The sequence below is a fragment of the Brassica napus genome, chromosome C9 (genome assembly GCF_020379485.1).
Source record: "Brassica napus cultivar Da-Ae chromosome C9, Da-Ae, whole genome shotgun sequence".
NCBI classification, from domain to species: domain Eukaryota; kingdom Viridiplantae; phylum Streptophyta; class Magnoliopsida; order Brassicales; family Brassicaceae; genus Brassica; species Brassica napus.
The window spans coordinates 4,066,036-4,070,577 of NC_063452.1; the positions used below are offsets into that span (position 1 = coordinate 4,066,036).

Below are 4,542 nucleotides of genomic sequence, written 5' to 3' on the forward strand. Positions count from 1 at the left end.
CTCTTCAAGTTTCTTTCCCGTCTCACAAACAGCTACCACTGCATGAATAGCCATCATTTGCTCTTCTGGAAGTCTGTCATCAATAGGGATTCCACACTCCACCTTCAACCTGGACAGGTGATCAGCTACTCCATTCTCAACTCCAGGCCTGTCCTTGATCTCAAGATCAAACTCTTGTAGCAGCAGAATCCATCTCAACAGTCTTGGTTTTGCATCTTTCTTGGCTAAGAGGTGTCTTAATGCAGCATGATCAGTGTAGACAGTCACCTTTGACCCAACCAAGTAGCTTCTGAACTTCTCAAATGCAAAGACAATGGCCAATAGCTCCTTTTCAGTTGTAGAGTATTTAGCTTGAGCTTCATCAAGTGTTCTACTTGCATAGTAGATCACATGTGACTTCTTGTCTCTCTTCTGGCCTAGGACTGCTCCTACAGCAAAGTCACTTGCATCACACATGATCTCAAAGGGGAGATCCCAATCTGGCGGTTGAACTATGGGTGCACTGATGAGTGCATTCTTCAGGTTTTTGAAAGCTTCCATACACTCCTCATCGAAGTGAAATGCAGCTTCTTTGCATAACAGCCTGGTCAATGGTCTAGCTATCTTTGAGAAATCCATAATGAATCTTCTATAGAAACCGGCATGACCCAGAAAGCTTCTTATATCCTTCACCGTTCTTGGTGGCGCTAGACCAACCATGACATCTATCTTGGCTTTGTCCACTTCAATTCCTTTCTCAGAAACTTTGTGTCCAAGAACAATCCCTTCCTTGACCATGAAGTGACACTTCTCCCAATTGAGCACCAGGTTAGTGTCCTCACATCTCCGTAATACCCTGCAAAGATTTGACAAACAAGTAGCAAACGAAGAACCATATACAGAAAAATCATCCATAAACACCTCCATTACATCCTCAATAAAATCAGAGAAAATTGACATCATTGCTCTTTGGAATGTTCCTGGTGCATTGCACAGTCCAAATGGCATCCTTCGATATGCAAAGGTACCATAAGGACAAGTGAATGTCGTTTTCTCTTGGTCATTTGGGTGTATAGGGATTTGGAAAAATCCAGAGTATCCATCAAGGAAACAATAATAAGGATGGTTAGCTAGCCTCTCTAACATCTGATCAATGAATGGTAAAGGGAAATGATCCTTTCTAGAGGCTGCATTCAGTTTTCGATAGTCAATGCACATCCTATGTCCAGTTATTGTTCTTGTTGGTATTAACTCATCATTTTCGTTCTTAACAACTGTTATGCCACCTTTTTTAGGAACTACATGCACAGGTGAAACCCAATTGCTATCAGAGATAGGATAGATCACACCAGCATCTAACAATTTGATTATCTCTTTTTTAACAACATCTTTCAAATTAGGATTTAATCTTCTTTGGTGTTCAATTGAAGTTTTAGATTCATCCTCTAGATGTATCCTATGCATGCACAAAGATGGTGAGATTCCTTTAATGTCATCAAGTGAGTATCCTAGTGCTTTTCTATACTTTTTAAGTTCATTTAAAAGCATAGACAATTCATTCTCAGTCAGCTCACTACTCACAATGACAGGATATGTCTCATTAGGTCCAAGGAAAGCGTACCTTACACCATGGGGAAGAGGTTTAAGCTCCACTTTTGGTGCCTTGAGCTCACTCCAATCAGCTTCATGGAGGTTCTCTTGAATGTCTGCTGAGGCAGCATGTTGAGTCATTTGTGGCAACTCCATGAACTCATCTTCTCCATCCTCCTCAAGGTGAACATCTAGCCTTCTTACTAGCTCATCACTCTCTTTGTTTTCAATCATTTGGGTCTCTCTTTCAATGGTCAGGGCATGTTGAAGAGAGTCCTCAATCGCTAACTCCTCAAGGAAATTATCAGCCAAGGCATCCATCTCATCAATGTAGAATATTTCTCCTTGAGTTGTGGGCTTCTTCATCATCTCCTTGATATCAAAATGGAGAATGTGATCTTTTCCAAGGTGGAGATCAATTGTGCCATCTCTCACATTCACCATTGCTCCGGCAGTTGCCAAGAAAGGTCTTCCAAAGATCAAAGGATCTCTAGGCTCTTCATCCATCTCAAGCACTACAAAGTCAGTAGGCACTTCACAATTTCCTATCTTGACAGGAAGATCTTCTAGGATGCCAATGGGGAGCTTGACAGATCGATCAGCTAGCACCAAAGAGATCTTGCACTTTTTATATTGTGTAAACCCAAGCTTCTTGGCAATGGATAGTGGCATGAGGCTGACACTTGCTCCCAAATCACATAGACATTTCTCAAATGTCAAAGGTCCAATGGCGCATGGCAGGGTGAAACTACCAGGGTCTTCTAGCTTCCTTGGGACAGTCAGTCTCTGAATAATGGCACTGCACTCGTGAGTAAGAATCACCATCCCTTCCATCTTTTCTTCTTTTGTTCTACAGCATCTTTCAAGAACTTGCTGTATTGTGGAACCAGCATAAATGCATCAATTATGGGCATGGTGAGCTGAACTTCACTGATTTGTTTGTCAAACAAGGCTTTGTACTTCTCTAGGAGTTGCTTCTTGAATCTTCCAGGAAAGGGAAGCTTTGGCTCATAGGGAGGAGGAGTGAACAATTTCTCCTTTGTTGATGTAGCCTCCTCATTTTTGTTCTCAACTTTCTCCTCTCCAATCTTTCTCTTGCCCTTAGCTTCAACTATCTTCTCCAATATTTCCTCATTAGTTTTCTCATCCACAATCACCACATCATCATCTACATTGATGACCACCTCCCCACCTTGTTTCTCATTATCCTTAATGAGGACTTTAGGAGGCAACTCTCTTCCACTCCTCAGGGTGATTGCCTTCATTGTCTCCTTTGGGTTTTGTTCAGCCTTTCCAGGTAGTGTACCTTGTTGGCGACTTGAGCTGGCTGTCATAGAGACAAACTGGTTCTCCAAGTTTTTGAACTTGTTGTTTAGATCATGGTAATTCCCATCAATCTTGTTGTGGAGATTTTTCAGCTCATACCCTAATTGTTTCTCACTTCTTGCTTGTCCCTCCAATAATTGTTTCAGCATCGCTTCAGTACTACTCTCTTGTGGAGGTTGTGTTGATGATCCAGCTTGTTCTTGTGCAGGTTGATTTGGTTTTGGTGAGAATCCAGGAGGGAAGTTCTGTTTTTGTTGGTAACCACCTTGGTTGTTGTTGTAGAATGGCTTAGGCTGATTGTTGTAGAATGGTTTTGGCTGGTAGTTGTTGAATGGCTTCTGTTGGTTGTTGTAGAAGGGTTCTGTTGGTAGTTGTTCTGGTTTTGATAGTCATGTTCCTTCTTGTACCATGTACCCTGAGCATTGACATAGTACATATCTTCTTGGCATTCTACTCCATCAGCTTCAGAAACCATATGTAACTCCTCCTTCTTGTTCTTTTCTGATAGTAGCATGTCAATCTTTTCTTGTATTGCTTTCAGTTCTCTTTTTGTGGTCATATCTTCTCCTCCCCCACTTCTGTCTCTTCTGTCATATTCGTCATTGTAGACAGAATCACTCTGTGCCATGTTCTCCAAGAGTTCTAATGCATCTTCGACAGTCCTCCCCAAGTAGTTTCCATTGCTTGCAGTGTCAAGCTGGCTTTTGAATTTAGGCAAGACTCCTCTGTAGAATGTGCTTAGCAAGCTCTCATTGTTGAAGCCATGGTGGGGACATTGAGACAAGTAGTTCTGAATCTCTCCCATGCCTCTGAAAATCCTTCAAGTCTTTTTGTTGAAAACCAGAGATCTGATTTCTAAGGTTTGCAGTCCTTGTAGCAGAGAAGAACTTGTTGAGGAAGGCCTTCTTGCATTCATCCCAAGTGGTGATAGTATCACTTGAGATGTTTTTCTCCCAAGTGTGAGCCTTGTCTCCCAAAGAGAAAGGAAACAATCTGAGCTTGAAAGCATCCTCTGAAACTCCATTTGTTTTTGACAAGCCACAGTATTTATCAAATCTGTCAAGGTGATCTAGTGGGTCTTCCAAGGCAAGTCCATGGTACTTGTTGTTTTCAATCATGTTGATGAGGCTGGACTTGATCTCGAAATTGTTGTTGGCAACTGGCGGTCCCCTAATGCCCAACCTATTCCCATTTATGTTAGGTTGATCATATGTACCGATGGCCCTAGCTTGGCGTTGTGGTTGTCTAGGTCGAAGGTTGGCAGCTCCTTGACCATTGCCCTCTTGAGCAGCTCCAGGAGGAACTTCTTGGACATTTTGTCTATGATCATCAACTTCATAGACACCTTCCGGTTGATTCGGGTTTCTCTCCATCTCAAGCCCCAATCTATGTAAGTGGGCTTGCTTTTCTCTTTCTCTTCTCTGTCTTCCCAACTCTCTTTCTAAGGCTTTGATGTTGTCCACTCTTGGTGCAAGATTTGTTGATCCTGCTTCTCAAGTTCATGCACCTGTCATCCAAATATATATGAAGATAGATAATTAGTAACTTAAAAACAAAGTAAAACTCAGTCTCAAGCAAAGACTCAAACGCAATGTCACAATCAGACTAGGATTGGCAACGGCGCCAATTTGGTAATAGGTTTTTCTG

At 42.0% G+C, this 4,542-nt stretch overlaps 1 non-coding gene across 1 annotated transcript; it reads left to right on the top strand.

The window, feature by feature from the left end:
- Positions 1-3,653: 3,653 nt before the first annotated feature.
- LOC125593614 lies at positions 3,654-3,758 on the top strand. Its single transcript, XR_007329514.1, has one exon. It is a non-coding gene; the product is annotated as a small nucleolar RNA R71 (small nucleolar RNA).
- Positions 3,759-4,542: the final 784 nt, after the last annotated feature.